Here is a 22,020-nt window from a genome sequence, read left to right on the forward strand (position 1 = left end):
GGCTCAGCGCCATCTGCACTGCCACCACACTGATGAGAGGCACCCTCTTGGCTGTCCCGGGGAGAAGATCTGGGTGTTCCCAGTGCCGGTGTCAATGTGGGCACAAGAGCCTAGCAGCTGTCCTAGGGCTAGACTGGCACTGAGCAAGGTCTCCATTTGCAGACAGTGTTAGCGGTGGAGCAGCTGTGCTCCAGGCTTTAGTTCTTTTCCTACAAGAGCATCAGGCACAAGTGGGATCTACCCTGGCAGCAGTGCTTGCATCTGGGAGGTTTCTCACTCTCACACTGGTATTGAGGACATTTCTAGATGTGTCTGTGTCTGAAGGGGCTGGTATGGAGCATTTCTTCTTCAGGCCCCACTGGCCTCTGAGGGTGGGAGTCATGCAGTAGTAGTAGTGTGAGGGTGGGAAGTCTTGCACCAGGCAGTGCAGAGGTAGGGAGGATAGTTGCCTGAGCTTGCTGCTGGATCTGTGCCCTTCTCGTCTCTTGGTCCTGGGAAGGAGGAGTCACTCCTCCTGGTTTCACACTGTGGTTATAAGACCACTCACTTTTGCATTCTGTCCGTCTCTCTGTGACCTGCAGGCCACCTGCCCGTGCAGGAAACACCAGACCTAGGTGGTTTGTGGATAACCTGCTGCTGGGTTACTGCTGTTTCTTGGCCCATACTGGCCAAGCAGATTTGTTTGCCTTGTGCAAGGCATTGCACACATGGAGCAACAGGGCATTCCCTTCTCTGGTGTTCCCTCATGTTCCTTCAAGGGCCAAACTCCAAGGCTCAATACCGGAGATTGCTGTGGAAGCAAGAGAGCGTCTTCTCCAGGTAAGATGTGAGAATGTGGACAGTGGAGACTGGAAAATGTCTCGCTGCGGGCTGTTTGCCTGAGTTGTGGCTAAACCCTGACTTGCATGATCACACTTATCTGTCCCAGAATGATACTGCAGCCTCACCAAGCCTTGAGCTTCTTCCCTGTTTCCACCTTCCACCTGTCCTGATCATGCCCAAGGTGGCCTATAAACTTGGCACCCTGCTGCGGGTCCTGCTGCTGTGTGACTCCCCACTGCGGGCAGCAAGCTGTGCAGCCGCCCCTGCCCCTGCGACCCCAGGGTGCTGCTGAGCCCACATGGTACCTGCCATGCTGCGAGCAGGGCTCTGGAGGAGGCACCGGAGACCTGAGGTGGGTGCCGAGGATGCCAGCTGCTACGGCTGCCCCGACGCACCGGTGGTCTGCCAGCCCCAGCCCCAGCAGCACCCAGAGCCCCTGCCCAGCCCTCCTGCCCAGCTGGCACTGAGCCTCGGGGATCTGGCCCCATTCAGGGGCTGAGGAAGGGTGGGCTGGGGTCGTCCCGGCCCAGAGCTGCGCTGCCATGCACGGAGCGTGTGCGTTCTCAGCCCGGCGTCGGCGCTTGGAGGGGCCAGGCCTGAGGCCGGGGGGGCTCGCTGTGCCGCCGGCACGGGGGCTCGCTCCCTGCCTCCGGGGTGGCCCCGGCCGTTCCCATCGGTCCCGGGGCGGGCACGGCAGCGGGGCCAGCGGTGGCGCGGGGCGGGGGCGCCGTAGGGCTGGCTGGCACGGCCGGGCGGGGGAGAGGGCCCGCGCTGGGGGTCCCGGGGGTGGGGGGGCAGGCCCCGGAGCCGGGGCCCGAGGCAGGGAGCGGGCTGGCTCCCGCGCCGGGATCCCCGCGGCCGGTTTCTCGGGGAGGCCCCCAGGGCGGGCTGCCCGGGGCCGGTCCCGGGCGGGGACCCGGCGCTGCATTCTCAGAGTCTCCAGCAGAGGCTGGGCTGGGCTGGGCTGGGCTGGCGGGGAAGGAGGGAAGGAAGGGAGCGAGGGGGAGGAAGGCGGCTCTCGCCGCACATGCATCCCCAGCCACACACCCGCCGCCCGCGCCCCGCCTCGCGCCGTGCCCGCCCGGTGCCAGCAGCCGGCTCCGCTCGCCGCCGCCGGTCGGGGCTGCCGGGGCTGCGGGCCGGGCTGGCGGGGCGCTCCGCCGCGCCGCGCAGGATGCCGCGGGAGGCCAAGCGCCCGGCGCGGGGGAGCCGCCGCGGCCGCCGCCCCAGGTAAGAACCGGCGCGGGCGGCGGGCACGGCTGGGCTCGGCACGGCACGGCTCGGCACGGCAGGGCTGGGCTCGGCTCGGCACGGCTCGCCGGGCGCAGCTCGTTTCGGCGGGCGGCGGGCGGGCACCGCGGGGGAGCCCAACTTCGCCGTCTCTCGCCGCTCCACAAACTTTGCGGCCGCTCGGCGGGGCTGCGGCGGGCGCTCCCCGCAGGTGAGTGCGGGCTCGGCTCTGCCCCCGCCGCCCCGGCACCGCGGGCTCCGGCCGCGGCCGCACCACGCCGGCACCCCGGGGCGCCCCGGGATCGGGGTGGCGGCGCTGGGCCGCCCCAGCGTGGGAGGGCGGGCGGGACCGGGGAGCTGGCGGCCCTCTGGGGGGGCTGCCGGGGCGCTCCGCCCGCGGACCCCGGGCTCCAGCGCCGGCTCTGTCAGCAGCGGGGTTCGGCATACCCTTCAACGAAAGCGCTTGGGTGCTTGAGGAGCTGCAGTTCTTTTTTAAACCGGTGGTATCTTAAAACGTCCTCTTTGGGCTCCTTCCTACCCAGGAGCTACCTTCCCCCGTTTTTCTAACTGAGACCGTAGCCCTGCGTGCCGGTTCCCACAGGGGCTTTGCCTGGGGATGTGTATGGACGTGCAGCCGAGATGCCTGAGGAGTGCTCTCCGGGTCCTCTCAGCAGGCAGGGGGACATTTCTCTTTACAGAGCCATATTTTTCTAACAACAAACTAAAAATAACTGGGCTAAAACTAGCACTTTCCTCATTTAAAATGTGGTTCCCAAACGGCTGCGCACAGGCCTTCTGGGAGCAAGTGCTGCAGCCACCTCTGCTCCTCCTGCGTGCCCGGCTCCAGCCGCTCGCCCAGGCCCCGGGCTGCCGCGCCAGGTGTGCCCGGCTGAGCCTCTTGGGAGCGCATCCTGTGGCAGCCGGGCTCCGGCGGTCGCTCGCAGTGCCAGCAGCGGAAGGAGGGATGCAGTAGACGCCTGTGGTCTCTTTTTTTTGTTCGGTTTCTGACAGTTGTGCCATCCCTTACAATCTGGGGAGATCTGTTGTGTTTTCCTCTTGTTTTGTGCCTGAACAAGACCGGTTACAGGGATGAAGGTGTAGATAGCAGCAAGGGGAGGCAGGCTCAAGAGTTCAGACGTTACTACCTAAGGCAGTGCAGTGCATCTCGGGGAAGCCTCTGGACCAAAGACGGCTTAGAAGGATGGCTCCACCAGAGCTTTGGTTCTTCAGAGCTTGCTTGCATGGCCTGAGGAAATAAATGGGGAGATGTCCCTCTCTGTCCTTGCTACTAGGCAGGTACTGTGCCCTTATAATACCACACGTTGCAACAACAGCCAATACCATTGTCTTGCATGCCTCCATGGAAAGCTCAGATGATGGCTGTTTCTTTGGGACCTGTTTCTACCTCTTCAGGGTACCTAACGTCCAGAGAATGGCTGAAGTCTTCAGTCTCTGTACTTTGAGGTCTTGTGCCTGGCTTGGAGCGTGGGGTCTGCCAGGTTTTCCCTTTTGAGACTGGTGGATGCTCTCCACCTCTTTCAGGAGCACTGGGTAAGGAGTATTTGCAGCAAACAGTTATCGGGGTTGGAGATTATGATTCGGATACATCAGTTTTCAAATGCTGAAAATAGCTAGCTTCTGTGGCTTTGGGTATCACATAGCAGGGGGAAATAGAAACAAGAATCTGAAACTGTTTTCCTGTAGTGATTGTGTGTTTGTGTTCAAGGCCAAAGGCTGGTTTTGCTGCTCCTTGATGAAATCTCTGAAAATGTTGGCAGTACTCTGAGTGTAGCACAGGGTAGAGCCCACTGAAATCTGAATAAGCCAGCCCAGATTCTGTACTGACTTTTGTATCATGTACATCTCTCTGCTCCAGTGAGGTAGGGGTCAGAGCAAGTGAGGTTTGGTCTCTGTATGAAATGCTGGTTGCTGAATAATACAATGTTGAAATTGATGGGCTTATGAAAGAAAAGGTATGTGCTGTTTCATAGGTAAAAGAGCCAGCTTTGTTCCTGCCAAAAAAAAAAAAAAAAAAAAGAAGAAAAAAAAGAAAGAAAATGCCCTTTGCTTTTTTGGTGCATTGACACTTCATAATACGATATGGTGATTTCATACCTAGGACAGAGAAGTGGCTACTGAAACAAGGTCAATTTTAAAACTCCTCAAAAGAAGCTGGCAGGTCTCAAAAAAAAAAAAAAAGACTGTTGGTAGGTTAAAAATAACAGTCAAAATCCTGTTTTTCCTAGCTCTGTATCAAATAATATTTTCATGATTGAAAATGCAATACCATATTTGAAAAATCCATAGTTCCTTGCTTGTGTGTAAGGAGTCTCAGAATAGGGTCATAATTTACTGTTTGTTGTGTATTTTTTGCACTTTGAAAATGTTATTGAGCTAGCAGGCTTTTTTCCTAGCAAATTTTACTTTTGTGCTCCTAATCTCTAGCCCACCCACGATAGTAAAATTTGGTTGCAAATATTGTGAGGAATGTTTGTTTGTTTGTTTGTTTGTTTGTTTGAAACCCCTTTTGCTACCCATGGACTTTATTTCTTTTGAAGGATTAGATTGCTCACAGAAGCTTTGAAACAAAACTGGACTTTACGTGGGATTTGAAAGTACAAGTACATATTTTTCAAATAATTATTTTTTTATATTTTGAAAGCCTGTATTTGAAAAGTAAAGAAAAACAGATTGAAGAAGAAATAGTGTGGTCATACTTGTGTTCTTTTGACGTCATGTCGCTAAATAGCATTTGTGTGTAAGAATACAACCATGCATGAATTTGTGTTGGTATCTGTTAACCATGTGGTTATGCAACTGTGTTTGGGTTTCCAAGCAATGACACTGCTCTGCAGATAAATCCATATATATCCTGAGGCACAGGCCATTTTGAGGGATCTGCTTTTTTGAAAAATTACATGTAAAGATTAGGTGGGTATGAGTCCCAACAACATTCCTTGCCTGAGCTGGTAGGTGGTCACGGTGTACAATGCCTTCCTGTTCACTTTTGTCTCTACCACCAGTCTATTCCATGGCATTTCTTTGCAGGGAAAGGTGGCTGAAGGGGAGGGATGTGCCTCAGACCATTTGTAGCCCTGTGAGCATCCTGCCCTGCACCCTTGGCACCTTTGCTGTCCACAGCTGGCAGGGCTGCCCCCATTTTACCTTGTCTTTGGGTGATGCGTGTGTGTGGTTGTGCCCTGGGCTGCGAGTGAGGGTGCAGAGCTCTGCCGCTTGGATTTGGTTGCTCTAGCATGTGCAGGGCTCATGCCTGAGTGTTCCTGTGAGCCATGCTGCTTGTGAAGCACAGTCCCTGCTCCACCCCTGCAGAAAAGCTGGGTCTTCGTGGCTGGGTTTGGGCAGCAACTTTCTGCCTGTCCACCTTCCCGGCCCCCATGCAGCCCTGGTATATGGGGAGCTCATTTCAGCGGTTTAGACTGGGACTCACCCATTCACCTAGCATGGGTCGAGTGCCCACTAACTGCTCAGCATCATCTGTATATGCAGTTGCATCCAGTTTGTGGGTTAGTTTCTGCTTCAGAAAGCTGAGGAGGGGTCAGTGGAGGGGGTCTCTATTCCTGCCAGTAGCTGCTGCAGAGACCCATCCTCCCAGTTCACAATTTCTTTTTCATTTAATGATCACTTTTTATTATTTTCAAAGTCCATAAAAGGAATACAGCACATTACAGTAATTTTCAGTCTTACCCTTTGCAACAACCCTGTTTTCAGAGACTAGCCCAGACTTTACTTTAGTCTGGCTCTGTGCCTCCTTCATTTTTCTTTCTTGTCATTGTCTTTGTGCCACAGCTGAGTGGAGCTAGATCTGTGTTATCCTGTTGGGGAAGGGTTGTTGGATGGTACTTTAGTGCTGATTCTACAGTGCAATGTCTGGGCTGTGAAAGTGGACATCTTCTTCAGCAGTCTCTGCTTTACACAATCCCACAAGGCTGGCCGGGGTGCCTGCAGAGGGTGTAGGTTCTTTCTTTTCCTACAGAAGCTGTGGGTCATCTTCTTGGTGGTGCTGTTCCTCTGATCCTCTTGCAGCATGGTGTGAGTTCTCCCTACAAATGGATGTCTCCAGCTCTTTGACACCGTTACGGTACCTTCTCTTTTTCCCTTTGAGGGCCTGTGGGACACTGTGGGCACTGGCATGTGGTAGCTGGCAGCGGGGTGTGGAGCCTGCTGCACCTGCAGAGCTCCCTTTGCTCTTAACATTACCTGGTGCAGGTAAAGCAAACAGGGATACAGGACACTACTAGGAGGTGGGAGCATGAGGAGGGGCCGTTGACAGTACATGGGTTGGTCTGGGGCTGCCTCTGCCTTGGCGGGCTGGGCATGGCTGTTACCTTCAAACTTTGGGTTTCAGGGTGCCTGCTCTGCCACCTCCTCACTGAGCTGCCCTAGCCACGCCGCCGCTGCCCCAGTGCAGGAAGCGTGGGCACTGGTACCCGCTGGGGATAGAGGCAGCCCTGGTGCCACCAGGCACTTCTCCCCAGAGGTTCTGTAAGACCTCTTTGAGCAAAAGGTGGAGGACAGACCCTGCTAAACTGAGACCCCTGCCTTGCTCTTCTGGAGAGCGGGGATAAGTGCGCCCTTGGGCATAGGCAAGGCAGCGAGCAAGAGCCGGGTTTGTGCTGGATCATCCACTGCTGCTAAATGTACAAGCAGCGCTGAAAATCAAGGTGCTTTTCAGAAAGTGTCTCCTTTCTGCTGAGTGCCCCATCTCACTAAACACAGGACAGATCACTAAACACAAGTCAAGGTTATAATACTTATTTAAACATAATGACAATTTTTCACCAAATGGTAGCACTTCTCTGGATTTTCAGTCCTGCCCTTCTCTTGCCTGTGGGAGATCTGCACTACCTCCTCTCTGCGTGCTGTGCCCCAGGCTGCTGCCCTGCTTTTACTCACTTCCTTGCCCCTTACTCTGGCTCTGGCAGTGCCATCAACGAGCCTGGAAGAATAAGCCCAGCAGAGTTCATTCACTTTTGACTCGGAGCTACGCTTCGTAATTTCGGATCTGTCGTGAGAGAGCTGTGCCTTAGCTCCTGCATTGCAGGACTGAGACTCTGGGCAAAGTGCCTGTTAACACTACTATCAAACTGTTGTGCGCAAGGCCTGCTCCACAAACAGAGCAACCATGCCCGTCTCACATGTCCTGTCACTGCTGTCACCTGTGCTGAATTTGGCCCTGACTAGCTGATGACGGGAGCTGTGGGTGCAATGGAGGTGATGCTGGGCCTGGTGTTTGACAGCAGCAGCCGCAGATCCATGGCTGCCCTGTAGAAGTGTTTAGCCAGGCACTTACCAAGCAGAGCTGAGAGCATCCTGCCCCCTGGCTTGGAAAGCAGTGTGTCAGGGCGAGCCACTGCACAGGGTGAAGTGGTCCTGTGCTCTGGCTACAACAGATGTGTGAGCCTTGCTGGCTGGGAAGCCCTTCCAGGGTACCACAAAAGCAGAACTGTTTGTCCAGCACCCTTTTGCATATACTCCCTACCCCTCTTTGTTGCTCCTCCCTGCTACAGTACTCCTGAGAACACCAAAGGAAAGGAAACAGGGAATCACTCCTCTTGCTGACATTGCCTCACTCACCGCGGCCGCTTCACGTGGGGTTTTGTTAATCTCTTCTTAACTGCAGCTGGTGGCATTAACAACTGCAGGTGACTTGAAGCTTGAGGACCTCAACTCACCTGAAGCTGTGGATGGCCAGAAGCTTTTTGCAGCCCACGACAGGATGTGAAGGGAGTCGCCATAGAAACATCTTGGGCAATAAATGGGGCCTCAAGAGCTTGGAACTCCTTCTAGCTCTGCCTTCTAGCCTATGTATGAGTGTGGGTACAGGCAGGCAGGGGCGTGCACGTGGATGGGGAAAGGTGTCCGCACCTAGCAGAGCAAGGACGTGAGACATTTGGAAACAGTAGCTCCCACAGGATTTAAACACTGCTTTAGTAAGCTAACATTTCCCTGAGGTTTTGACTGCAAAACGGAGTCAGAGCAGGAGTGCGTGATACAGTCCTGACACTGATCTGGCAGGAGAGAACTCATTCTTACAGATGAGCTGTATCCAGTACCTTACGGCACACAGTCCTTCCCATGCATTGCAGCCACATGCTTGTGGGGCCAGCGAGGGAAGCCTTTCCCCTCTGCTGTGCACAGCAACACCTGGGGACTCAGCACAGCTTCTGCATGTGGCACCTGTCTGTCACTGATCCTCCTTGACCACTGCTGCCCTTACCTGTGGTTTGGCACTTGGGAGCTTATGGAGGGTGTGAGGCCCCATGCCCACCCGAGAGGCATGGGAGTTGGATACCCTGAGGCACATACCCTCTGCCCCCAGACCTGGGTCTGCTCCCCTCAGTGCCCTGTTGCTGCCTGCTCTGGCAGACCCTGGCTTCCCCTTGCTGGCTGCTTGCCCACAGGTGGCTTGGGAGAACCTGGGCTTCCTGATGGCGGGCTGCAGTGCAGAGCATTCCTCTGGGTCTGAGTCCCCACACGGGCCAGAGCCAGGAATGACAGATGAGGATTGGCTACTCCAGAGGCTTAGAAGCCCTCATGTTCTGGCCATCCCAGAACAGAAGGGTGCTGGGGGGGCCTGGGCCAGGCCCTTGTTCTGTTAGCCTCTTTCTGCTGTGGGATGGCTGTTCCCCTGTACAGGATGCCTTGTGCAAAGACGGTAGCTTTTGTGTGTGCCTGGGGGTGCTGTGCTCCCTTCTCCAGTCCAGCTTCCTCACATCTCTGTCTGTCACACTGGGATTATCTCCCTCTGCTCCTTACTGCAGCTGCTTCCTGGAATCCCAAATCCCCAAAATGCTGTTTCTCCAGTAATCCTTGTCATTAAAAGTGGCTCTAAGCTCAGAGCACCTCCTCCTTTCCACAGCCAGCACCCTGTGACTCTAGAGAGGAGCAGTTTGAGATGAGTACACAATAAAAGTGAGCAAATGAGCTTGTTAACCTGCAATGGGGTACTGCCCCCCCCCCCCCCCCGAGTCACCTTTGGCCTTGGATCTTTTGGATTTTCACTATTCCATTTTTTAACAATGTGAAAAATGCTTTTTCTCCCCTGTTATGGCTCTGAAAAGGCACATGGCTGTTGGTGACAGTATTGTACATGTGTGGGAGGGGGATCTGTTTCCCCTATCACTGTAGTCTAGAAGGTCGAGGACGTAGAGGTGAGGGATTCCTTCAGCGGCTGGACTTTACCAGCTTTCCGAGCTTGGCTGCCTTCCCACGTACAAAATACAGTTGAACCTTTTGATAGCAGGCAGGTTGGAATAAGCTGAGTGTCAGCAGAGTCCTTAAGAAATTACATTCCTGTTTAAACTTTTAAAAGTCGGCTGAACACCCGCTTGCTGCAGCCCCCCCCCGGGCCGTTCCCCAAGGCCACGGTACTTTCTTGCCATAAAGCCCGCTCCGGTGATGCGGTCCGAAGGCAGCTTCGTTGGGCACGCTCACCCGCGCTGCAGCGGGAGCCGGCGCCCCTTCCCCCGGCGGCCCCGGGCCGGCTCCGGCTTCCCCCGGCTGCGGGGGCGGGCGGGGGGCTCCGCTGGGGCCGCGTGCCGGCAGAGGGAGCCACGCAGCCTCCTTCGTATGCACAGCCTGGCACGCCAATTAGCGGATTAATTTGAAAGGTGTTGTGAGAGATGAGATGAGAACCAGGATCCTCCACCGGGCAATGGTTCAGCTGGTCTCACTGAGGCTGAGAAGTGACCGTGTCCTTCCCAAACCCCTCCTCTCTGCATTGCCACCCGAGTTCATCTCTCGAGCAGACCCTGGGGGGTGTGTGTGTGTGTGTGTGATCTGGCCCAGCTTCTTCTGGTGGCCGCGCGACATGTTAACAGCCTCTGTAGTGGGTTGATGCCCATGCCTTGGCCAGCTGGGTGTGTGGGCAGTGGGCAAGCTACAGGCACACAATGGACCGGGGCTGCGACTGTGAGCCTCCACGGACTGTGGGATGGGAGACCAGGGACTGTGGCTCACCCTGCAGATGTAGACGTGGCCTTGCTTTGCCTTGCCTAGGACTTGGTAATGGATTAGCTAAGGCAGACAAGAGCTTGTGAGCAGGAGCTGTGGTTGTGAAGTCTGACATCGTTAGTCCTGCCCAGAGGACTGACTGTTGTGCTGGCAGACGGTGCTGCTCCTTTCCTTGGTACCACAAAGCAATTGAGGCATGAAGTGAAATGCAAGTACTGAACCTTCCCCCCAGCTGGAGTAGCAACCACAGGTGAGCGTTTATGGATTTTTGTCTGAAAAAGCTGTTTACATTTTTGTGCAAAGGGGAGACTCATGTTTGGCTGGGAAGGATGCTGGAACCATCAGTTCAGGCTTGAATTGGTTTTGCACCTAGGGTGCAGAAGTGCTTTGGTAGTTGTGGGGGGCGGGGAGGCATGGTTCACTGGGAGGTGATGGCAGCCGGGTGAGCTGGTGGTGCTGGGCTGCTCCAGGACAGGAGCTGTGAGCTCACATCACAGGACTGAGAGGCTTGAAGCGTTGGGTTGCGCAAGGAGAGCAGCAGCTTCTCACTGTGCCATGGCTGGTGCTTCTTGGGGAATGCATGGGGACAGGGTCAGTCTGCCTTCCCCTGCGCAGCAGGAGTGCGGCTGGCAGCAGCGCTGCCCTGCGTTTGGGGACTGCCGTGGGTTAACCCTGGTAAGCAGCTGAGTACCACACAGCTGCTTGCTTACTCCCTCTCTCCCAAGTGGGGCGGGGAAGAGGAAAGGAAGAGTAAAAGCAAGAAAACTTGGGGTCAAGATAAAAATGTTTTCATATGTGAAGAAGTGGAAGAAGACAGAAAGAAAACAAAAGGGGTACAATGGCAAACACACAGTGCATTCCTTGGGTAGATTGATGCCCAGCCAGTTCTGAGCAAAAGGTGGCTAACCTACCTGAGCTCCCTCCTGTCCCTTTTTATTGCTGAGCATGATGTTAGACGGCATGGGATATCTCTCCGGTTAATTTGGGTCTTCTGCCTCGTTGTGTCCCCTCCCAACCTCTTGTGCACCCCCAATTTAGTTACTGGGGCATCGCATAGTGGAAAAAAGAAAGCCTTGATACTGTGCAAACACTGTTTGGCAACAGCTAAAACATTAGTGTTATCAGCATTGTTTTGGTCACAAATCTAAAACACGGCACTGTCTAAGCTGCCATGAAGCAAATTAACTCCGTCCCAGCCAGACTCAGTACAGGGACTGTTAAACACCTTTTATTGCATGCCCCTTTGGGGTGCCTGGTGCCCTTTGTAAAAGGACCCTTGTTAGACCTGGGCAGTGCAGTGAGAGATGTGGCCTCTGTCCTGTTGATCTGATGGCAAAGGCACACTTAAAGGCATGCCACTGCCTGTGATGCTGCCAGGCATGTGTTTTTTCTGTTGTGAGAAGCTGGAGAGATAACTGAGTGCTGGAAAGCAAGCCTCATGGAGCAGGGCTGCATGTGTGCAGCGAGCTGGTAGCTCATCTGGTGTAAATTAGCCTCAGTCCACCACAGTGGTGGAGCTGGCAGGACAGGATCTGACCTGTGACTGCTCTGTGGCTGCTGCTGAGTATCTCCCTTCAGCTCCTGGGTACAGACACCAGGCAGGTTTGGTGCTTCTAGGGAGGCCTTTTCCAAACCTTAGGCTGTCCCAGAACATCCTGCAGCTGAGTCTGTTGCATACACCAAGCGCCGTCCTGGTTGTGAAAAGCTGCTGTGAAGTAGAAATGAGAGGGAGGGACCATGAAGCACCAGGCTGGAAGGCCTTTTCTTTAAACCACAGCTGAGCTGGGCTTGGGCAGAGGTAGGACACAATGTCTGGCCCTGGCTTCCACAAGGCAGCACGTGCGTTTCCCTTGTGAGCAATCAAAGGCTGGTACTGAGACTCATCTCTATCTTTTTTATATCTAGTCCATCACTGTGCTATCTGGTGCCTCCCAAGTATATTTAGAAATAGCAATGACAATTTTTCTTTCTCCTTTTCTAGCTGGTGCGTCAAGCATTTGATAAGTTTATATGTTTTATATGGTATTGTGTGTAAGATCTGTCTGTGCCTCTGCACTAAGATGAGGAGAAGCTGTCTCATGAGCTAATGCTTTCGGTGCACCCCACCGTGGGCTGAGGAGTGCACAGATGCAGTGCTTGTGTCTGGCTCAGTCCTGAACCTCTCAAAAGTTTGCTATCAGCCCTGCTCGGGGCAGCTGTGTGTTGTTATTCTGATTTTGAATCATGACACAGTGCACAGTGACTGCATGTTCAGGTGTGAGTTTTGATGTCGGTTCACTGTGGGGTCTGATGGGAGTGGTGAGTGGCAAGAGATGTGTACAGCTCCGAGCCCAGCATGGGCGAGAATGGCTTTTTGGCTGGAGACTGCTTGGCTTTGGAGGCCCAGACTCTGCCTGAGGCTGCTGCCAGCCCAGCAGCCTGAGAAAGGTGGTTATTTGGAGGACAGGACACAAAAGAGTGTGTGTGTTTGCATTGCAGCAGTGCTCCCAGTTGACAGCCAGTTCAATATTTACCTCCTGTGGTGTTAGAAGTGGTGGGAGCCTGGAGACTGGTCTGGCAACACCCAGGGGAATAGCACAGCATGGCTGGAGTAAGGGTGCATGTGCAATTCAGGATTTCAGCACTTCTGCATCTGGCTGCTTGGTTAGGGGTGGTGGGCTCTGGATGGACCTGCTTGGGCACACACAAGGGACTTTGGGGCCATGTATGTGAATTCTAATGTGATTGTCATCAAATGAGCAAGAGGGGAGCGTCAAGAGGGAAGAGGAAGCAGAACAGCCCAGGGAATAAGGGGAGAGACAGCAAGGGTCTGCAGCGTAGTGGCAGAGAGAGCAGGATGCAAATGAACGAGGTGTGAGGATGACAAAGCAAGCCATGTTTGCATGTGGGAACATGGGAGTGTGTGTGTGTGTGCTGCCAGTTCTTCTCCTCTCAAGCACTGGGGAAGGGGTGGCCACTCCTGATGAGAGTACTCAGAGCCAGCTTCTTGCCATTTGTTTTGGTTGTGAAGATCTTTCACTGTCACCAGCGCCGAGTGGCTGTTGGGCTGTGTGCTGGATGGAGAGAATTAGGTCACAGGAGTTCTGCATGTGCGCTGGGGCTTTCTAGGGGGAGCCCCTTGCTGAAGCAGAGCAAGGCTGCAAACATGCAGTGGGTCTGAAGGACTTGGAGCTGCAAATTACTGCACCTGCCCATGTGGGTTTCCATGCCCCCTCCTGTATGCATGCATACTCACGTGTTCCAGCACGTTCCTGCTTGCTCACGTGTATGCATATCTCTCCTTGGCTCTATTCTTTCACATGCACTTTGTCCATTTGCTTTTCTGTCCTCCCTGTTGCTACTGTAAGCTTGCTCTCTTTCTCCCTTTGTTCCCTGGGCTGCTTTGCTGCCTCTTACTTCGCCATATCCCTCTTTATTTCTTTTGATAATAACAGTAGAACCTACATACAAGGCCCCAAGGTCCCTACTTTGTGCAGTTACGTCAGGAAAGACCCTTCAAAGCTTGTGTGCCGGAGAGAGAAGATTCTCAGTTTCACTATTGCCAGGAGTGGCAGAAGCAAAGGGGTTGTCTGTGAAATGTGACCTGTACAAAACCCCACAGTGTGCCTTGTGTCCATCCTGGAATGTCAGCGTGAACATGCCCATCTTGTTTGATGAAGTTGTACACCAAAGCCCTGAACCTTTACACCTGATTGAGGATTTGGCCAATTAGTCTCCCTTTATCACTTGTGCTGAGCAGAGTGGTTGTTCCCAGAGCTCCTAGTCTGTTCCTTCCTCATTGTGCCACTGGTTTGGTAGTGATATTAAAGCGAAGCTACTTGTGGATTCTGTTCTAGTCTGCTGTGCTCACGTGCTTCAAGCTTTCTGAAATGTTCTCCTTTTCAACTGCAATTTGCACATTTGGCCTCTGCTGAGAGCTGATGCTTCAATGGGATGCTGAAGTCTGGTGGTTGGAAAGCAGTGTTTCTAGTGACACACTGAGGCTGTCTTGTTTTGCATTTGTGGTGCCCACTGTATCTCCCTTGCTTGGAGGTCCTATGTGGCTGCTGGGTGCCTGTCCACATACTGCAAATACAATGCAGGAGGGGGCAGAGGAGGCATCAAGATATTTTATTTTACCTGACAAAGTGGTCGGAGTTTCTTGCAGAGGGAAGGCAGTACCATATCTGGCTTGCAGAATCATATGCAGAAACCTAGGGTGTTCTTGTTGATTTGCCATAAGGACATGGCTCTGCAGTGCTAGTCTATCAGGATATCAGTGATTCAGACTCTAGCTAAGGAAGGGCTCTGAAATCAGGAGACAGATTTAAGACTTTAATTTTTTCCTCTTAAAGTCCTCCAAGAAATGTGTATCCTGTCTGTAGTGGTCTCTCTCAGCTTTGTTTAGCCATACAGTTTTCTGATGGTTGCTTCCAATTTGGCGCTCTCATAGGAGAACCTTTTGTTTTGCCTGTGTTGATGCTTGTATCCTGAATCTTCTTGCTGAGAACTGGATTTGGGAAAGAGCGAGCAGCAGGCAGTAAAACCGGAAGCCATCACCTGTTCCTGGAGTTTGCTGCTGTCTGCAGCCCTTTGGATTTATACACAGCAAAGACCATTTCGACATACTTGCTTACCCTGTGTGTTCTCTTTGAGCAGCATGACCCATATGTGGTGTCGTTGCTCAAGAACAGTAAAATGAAACTGGGGGTTGGGTGTAGCTGCAGGACCCTCAGTTCTTGTGTCTTTGCAGTAAAGGGCAGGAGCAGGGAGGCTGGAAAGCCCACCCTGGGCACTGCTGGCCACTGGGGAGCCTTTTTGCTTGTATTAATGTTAGTAGCTGTATTGGGACTGGCTGCCAGCTGGACCAGCTCCTCCTCTCTTTGGGCAAGGTGTCTCAGAGAGCCTGAACACCCTTTACAAGAAGCTTTGTGTCTCCTGAGCCACAGATCTGGGGGTTGATGTCATTTGCTGACACAGCAGCAGCATTGGCAACTCTCTTTGGGTCCTAGGCATGAAGATTTTGGGAATACAGACTGGGAGTGCCTGCCTGTCCGTGCTGGCAGCAGACAGCAAAGCAGGGGGCTCCCAGAGCTGGTGGCCAGGATCCCTCTCAATGAAGTGTCTAGCCCCATCCCAGGCTCATCACCCTGCATAAGGGGAATGGGTGGTTTGCCAGTGTTAGCTGTTGCTGCCCTTAGATCTGCCCATGGCATTTAGAGCTCTCATCTGCTCAGGGCTGCTACACACATGCCTGCAGCTCTCAGGAGAGACCCTGATAGCCAAGGTGGAGGAGGAGAGCGATTCCTCCCTGGACAAGGCATGCTAGCGAAAAATAAACCAGATCTGGTCAGGTGAAGTCTTTGAACAGCACCTGTAAGTACTAACAGGGCTGGTCTGTGGTGGCTGCCTCTCCAAGGGTCCGTGTCCCTGGGACGGGAGCTGTTTGCAATGCAGAGAGTGGCAGGCGTGCTTGCGGGGGTGGGGTGGGGGGTAAGCAGTTTGATGGAGCTGGCAGGGCAGGGAAGGCCTGTGTCTAGCCGGTACACGGCACACTCCCTGGGCAGACAGAACAGAAATGCGTCAGGGCCCTGTTGTAGCCTTTACCGGTGTGTGCTGGAAGAGCCAGGATCTGCCCTTCCTTAAGGGGAGGTGAGACGACCAGCACTCCTCACCTCTGTGCACAGGGCAAGGGCTGGCCTGCCTCTCCTCGAACTGCCCCATTGCTCCTGGTCTACAAACTCTTCTCCTCTTGCTAGTGAATATTAGTATTCAGTTTGTGGAACGGGCTATGCAATTAACACAAAGGTACAGTCATTCATTCTGACTGGAGGACTCATGGGATCAGATGTACTGGGGATAGGAAGCGGAGGCTTTCTGCTGGGAAAGAATGTCACAGCACAGCGGACACAGAAATGAAAAGCTATTAATAATGATCCCGGAACTTCACTTCCATCAGCTGTTTATTTAAAGGTGCTCAGTATTCAAAGCCTCCTGATTTATGTGGGCAATAACACTCACAGTCCTGGGATCACTTTTTTAAGCAAGGCTAATGGGGTGAAACCATCATACTGCGACAGTAGAGATCAAGCTGGGAAAATGATACTGGAGAGAAAAATAAACTATTGCTTAGATTATCCAGGAGCTACACAGGGCTGGGAGTTGGTGTGGGCTCCCTGCTCTTCCAGCATTTATTAAGGCTTTTACTTCCTTTTTTCTTGTTCTTTGTGAACAGGATTTACTGGGCATGGAAGGATATAAAAATTTGATTCTACCAGACAGGATGCTAAAAGCTTCTGGTTTTGCATTCAAGTGAAGTTTTTTCCGTAGTGCAGCCATGTGTAGCTGTGCTGCCAGCAAAGCCCTGGGGGAGACAGCTTCCCCATCCTTCTCTCCAGGGGTTCCCGTCCTCACTGGGGTGGTTCCTGAGGGACTGGTCCCTTCAGGCAAAGGGAATGCTGGCCTCTTCTGTCTGTTGCTTGGGGCTTGCTTGCATGGCTGTGTTATCAGGGCAGCTCTGCCCTTGGTGTGTGTGGGGAGGAGCAGTGGTGAAATGTTCAGGGCTGTGGCAAGGAGAGGGAGAAGGGGCCGCTCTGCTCTGGGGGGAGGCCAGTTCCATGCAGATTCTCTTATCCGGGCTGTTTGCCCTGGTAGTGTCAGTGGGCATGGCTTGGTGGGGCCATGGGTGCTGGGCCAGCACTGATGGATTTGGCCCAAACTCGTGACGTTTACCTCCTGCAGCGGGGAGGCTGGGGTGTGAGCACTAGAAGGGCTTGGGGCAGGAGGAACAAGAGAGCGCTGAGCCACTTCCCTCTGAGTCAGCCAAGCAAGCCCTTGGGGGACGATAGTTGGATTCACCAGCACCCTCTGGATACCTGGCAATGCACGGGAGGAATGCGGAATGTTGGCCATCCAGAATACACATGACCTCATGGTATCTGCAAGACAGTGAGCAGCTTTCGGCAAGAGCTGCCTGTTTGTACTGGGGCAGTCACTGTGCTGTGGTGCCGACCGTTGTGGTTTGTGTTGCTCTGGACAGGGTCTGACTCCTGGGACATGATTCAAAGTGCTGTGCATCATCAGAAGCTATCAATGGTGATATAATTAGTAGAATGAAGTAAATAATTCCAAATAAATAATGCATCTGTCATTAACGATCAAATACAAAATTTAGCCTATTGCAGTTGTCTGCAGGTTGCCTACAAGGGGGTTTAATCTTTTAACCTGTTACAGGCTGGAGAAAGCCTTTATCTACAGGTTGCTGGTGAACGGTGTGCTGTGAGGATTGCTCGCTCAGAGACCTGACCCATCTGTTCCAGCACGTAGGGCCCTGGCCCAGCAAGAGGGTCAAATTCCTCCTCATTGTGCTTTATGAGGGGCAGGTGGGCTTTGCTTCAAATGAATCTTTACCTGGTGACCATCCAGAGACCCTTTTGGGTCTGTGAAGCTCTGGTGCCTTTTCTCAAGAATACCTGCTCCTTACTGGCCTGTTTCTGCTCAAAGTGCAGCCTGAGGGACCTAGCAGGGCTCTGATTGTCTGGGGCAGCCCTGAGGGGTGTGCAGTGGTTCACTTTTTGCTGTGCAAGAAGATGCAGACTTTCAAATAGACTTGGCCAAAATGTGCTACCAAAATGTGTAGGTGACTCAGCTACCCGGGATTTCTGCCAACTGTGGTGGATTTTATTTTCTCTGAGCAATGCTGCATCTTAGCAAAGCATATTTGCTTCCTGCTTGAGGATTGAGGCTGTGCAGCATTCAGCTTCAGGTTCCCAAATTTTTGTGCTATTCCTTCCTTTCTCCACAGTGTGTTTGCTTAGGAATTTCTGGAGAGCAGGAAGGTTTGAGGCTGGAGCCTCTTCTCCCACATGCCAGAAAACCCTGTGTTTAGGCAGGACAGTATTGCTGGGGTGGTGGTGGCTGGTGGTGATAACAGGGCATTTGGCAGTGAGGTGCTGGCATGGTGCTTTACCTGCTGTGTGGATGCTGCAGGGTCAAATCTGGTTAGTCTGGGTGGCTGAGGAGTACAGGTGCAGAGCAGTGGATTTTGGCAGGATATAGCTGCAGAAATAATTTTCTTATCTGTTATACTATCTTGTTTCTAATTCTTATTTAATGAGCTCCTCTGAAAATAAGAAAATCATTGTAACAGTTTTCTTAAGTGTGAAAGATCAGGCTGAAACTGGCATTTATTAATAACTAATTAATCTCATTCTTCTGCCTTTCTGACAGCTGTTTATTGCTGCAGACCTTGTCCTGAGGTGCTGAGGAAGCCACTTGCCTCTTCAGGCTGCTGTCGGCATAAGGTTCCTGCCACAGAAAGTTGGAGCCTGCTTCTAATCGGAGCTGTGCACAACTCGGTCGTCCTGTTACACCGGAAAAAAGCACTGCTGAAGCTGCAGGTATGAGACCTGTGGTGCAGCTCTCCCGGGTCTTGTCCTGCTTTTCTCTGCTCTTGTCCTCCCTCATGACCTCCCCACTTCAGTGTGGGTGATCCTATGCTGACTTGGTCCTAGTCTCAAAATGATGGTGTGCTGCCACAGGGAGAGACTTCCTTGGGCTCATGCATTCTGTAAAGAGGGGTCACATGTCTCCTATCGTGAGGACTGATTTTTCCAGGGAGAAAATAGCCAAGAGAATTAAAATGCATAGGGAAGAAGAATGAGTAGCAGCAAGACCTTTCTGAAAGCAACATGTCCCTGCTACAGTACTTATTTCACCAGAGGACTGAGTCTAAGCCTGAGCCTGAGCAGCAAACCGAAGGAAGTTTCTTTGAACCCTTCTGGCTCAGTATAATACCCACTTGTTATTCTCTGTAGGAATTTGGGCAGACTTTCATGAGAGGTAGAAAGTTGCAAACAAAGCTGTGAACGTCTTCAATTTTTCATTTAATCACACAATATTGAATAATAAATAATTCATGCATCTGCCAAACATTTGCTTAAAAGAACCCCACTCCCTCCATGTTTGTCAAAGTGTATGAATTCCACTTTGTGGTTGTGTGTTGTTTTTTTTTTATTTCAGTCTGTCCTTTAACTCCTATCCAGGTGCCCACTTGTCCAGGCTATCAGCTTTGGTTCCACTTGCCCTGTTTTGGGCAGTCTGGTGCTCGTGCCATGCCTCTCTTGTCACTTCTGCTGGCCTCCAGGGCCCAAAGAAGTGGCAGCAGGAGGCAAGGAGCGGAACGGTGCTGGTTCCTGTGTCCTTGGGCTGTGCCATGGCAATCAGCTCTGGTGGTGGAGGCTTGTGCAGGTTCTCTACCCTGCTGTATGGGAGCTTTTCTGCCTCCTCATGAGGTAACGGGGCATAAAAGATGTGAGGCTGTTGGAAATGCAACTTCTGACTTTGTACAGGGCATTTGTAAAGGGCATGACTTTGAGATGCAGCTGTCCATTCAGATCCTAAAATTAATTACCTGTCTGAGCTCTGGAGCAGGAGGAACTCTGTCCACCCCAGCAGCTGTGGCAGAGATGCTGCAATGGGTGTAGGCATCTTCCCCATAACCAGCACCACTCACCCTTGGCCTGTGGGAGCAAAGGAACTCTGATGTTTTCTCTGCTGGTGGTGCCAAGCCTAGGGAAAGGTTATGCAGGAAGTGTGGTGGCTGGGTCAGTGTCATTGCTGCAGGCAGGCACTGGAGGAGCAGCAATGTCACCTTGTCTTCCTCCCCAGCTAGAGATAGGCTCTCCTTCACATGCTCTCTTTCAGCTTCATCTGGGTGTTAATGCCAGTTTGGCACTGACTTTCAGTTCCTGTTTGGCCAGTCCCCTGGCTCAATCCAGTTCTTCAACTCAGTCCAAGTTTCTTGCAATAGCCTTGACTAAGTTAATCTCCTGTCTCATGGATTTTGCTTCATACATGGGTTCCCTTGTCATTTTCTGCCAGGCCATGACTGAACTCATTGCTTGTTTTTTCCCTTTCAGCTTTTATACCAGATTTGGGCTTGTGGCAATGGGGCTTCTCTTTTTTGTTTGGGGTTTTTTTGGGGTCTACCCCTAGCTGTTGAGAACTCTGATTCTTCTGCCTCTAATAATGATTCTGTTCACAAGCCTTTGAGAGGTTAGACAGATACGTTGCTTTTTGTCTCTGCTGAAGCAGTTGGTGGGTCCTAGGATGTGCAGTGCTTAGCAGTGTACAACTTTCAGTTTACAACATGGCAAAGGAAAGACTAGCCATGCCTTAGCAGATCCATGTGCTCAAGTGCTTTGTTTTGCTTTTTTGCTAGCACATCAGGCAGTTTGTCAGGTTCACAGGAAAGAGTGACTTGCCTGTGATCCCTTGAATCATCCATCCCGTGGTATCAGCCTTCTCTCTCCATTGGGTCAGGTGCCAGCACTCCTGATGCGTGGGGCTTGGTGGGGTGGCAGCAGGAGTTTGCGCTGCAGATGTTCACTCTGTGCTAATATCTGTGTGTCTGGTTGTGCTGGTGATGATGGGTGTGCCCTGAGCTGCTGGGTACCCAGGCTGTAGCACTGCACTGAATCGGCAGAGAGGGATGGAGAGGCCAGTGCCTGCTGGTGCTGTGTTGTTGCTCAGGTGTCAGAGGCTTCTGCTTCTAGAGCTGACTAGGGATTTGTGATTTGTGATTCCCTCCAGGAAGCAGGAGGGAAACACCCGCTACTGCTCCTCGGAAGCTGTGCTGAGTGGTGCATGAGTAACTGCAGCAAGCAGGGTCCTGAGGGGAGCAAAAGGAGCATCCAAATAGCAGGAGGGACTGGCATGGGGCTAGCAGGGCTGATGTGTAACAGATGGGCTATGCAGGCGCTTGTGGTCCCAGTGCTGAATGGCAGGAAGGGACCTGCTGCGCTCAAGGGCTTGGAGGGTGCAATTCAGAACGGGGAAACCACAAACGACCTAGCAGAGCGGTGGCTGCTGTCTCTGGGGTCAAGCAGCTCCTGGGCTCTGGAGACGGACAGCCATCCTCTCTGGGGCTGCAGTTTCTTCCATTTACCTGACTTGCCTCTTTGGCACTCGGAGACAGAGCTTTTGCGTGCTCATCTGGGACAGCAGTTTGTCCCGGAGGCTGGTTGCTCTGCCTGGTTAGTCAGAGCCTCCTGAAAGCTGTGGTCAGCTGGCTCCTTGTGTAGGGACTGGTGTGGATGTGCTGGTGCAGCTTGCCCTGCCCGACGCAGCCAGCTGTGCACCAGCCTGCAGGTGTGGGGTGCCAAGCAGCTCCGTGCTTCTCTTCCCTCTCTGCTTGGAGGTGGTTTCTCCCAGGCCTGGGCAGAGGGAATCACGTATGTACTTGGGGCCACAGGAGGATGCCCTTGCTTCCACCTCCTCTCAGAGATTATTTTTTAAAGCGAATTAAAAGTATTGTATTCACGTAGACTAGGCATGAAAATTCCATATTTGGGAAAGAATTGCTGCAGAGCGAGACCGTTATGGCTGTAAAAACCTCTTCCCCAAGGCAGACTCTGAGATTTTCTTTGCAATTAAAATTTCTTTGAAACTTGGACCAAAGAAGACTTGGAGGAAAAAAATATGAACTTAGAAAATACTTTTTTTCCAAACAATGCTTTTGTGAGAGCTTTAACAAACACTGTTCCTCCCAGTGTGTCTGATAGCAGAAAGTGACTGAACATGAGAAGTCAAAAGGTGGTGAGTAGCTCCAGTTGCTGCACTCTTCTATCAGAATTTCTCAAGGCAGCATCAAAGAGGACAATAATTAAACTTAAAGCAACTTAAAAAGAAGGTAGAAAATGGATGTTTAGTCATACAGTTCTGAGCATTGTGCAGGTAGAAATTTCTCTGGAAGAGCAACTTTACCTGGACTGTGCACAAATTTATCTGAGAAGAAAAGCAGAGGAAGAAGTCCCCTGCTGGGAGAGTAATTTCAAGGAAACAGAAAGAGGAAACCCAGAGTTTTACTTCAAGGACAAGCATGACTAAACTTTTACTAATTATGATGGACTTTCTGCCCATTTTTCAAAGCTGAGACTAGGGTGATATTACTGAGAAAACTTGTTTTTATCATTACTTGCCTGTCTTCTGTGCTCTGTATTGGGGCAGAAGACT

The 22,020-nt window shown here is 52.4% G+C and overlaps 1 protein-coding gene across 2 annotated transcripts in view; it reads left to right on the plus strand.

The window, feature by feature from the left end:
- Window positions 1-1,806: 1,806 nt before the first annotated feature.
- The window catches only part of CDH22 (cadherin 22), an 86,025-nt gene continuing 65,811 nt past the window's right edge, over window positions 1,807-22,020 (plus strand). For both annotated transcript variants that reach the window (XM_037403114.1, XM_037403115.1), the window contains exons 1-2: window positions 1,807-2,052; window positions 18,235-18,404. The gene's annotated coding sequence lies outside the window, so the exon portion shown is untranslated. The remainder of the gene's footprint in view (window positions 2,053-18,234; window positions 18,405-22,020) is intronic.

This window comes from Falco rusticolus, chromosome 10 (genome assembly GCF_015220075.1).
Source record: "Falco rusticolus isolate bFalRus1 chromosome 10, bFalRus1.pri, whole genome shotgun sequence".
Taxonomy (NCBI): Eukaryota; Metazoa; Chordata; class Aves; order Falconiformes; family Falconidae; genus Falco; species Falco rusticolus.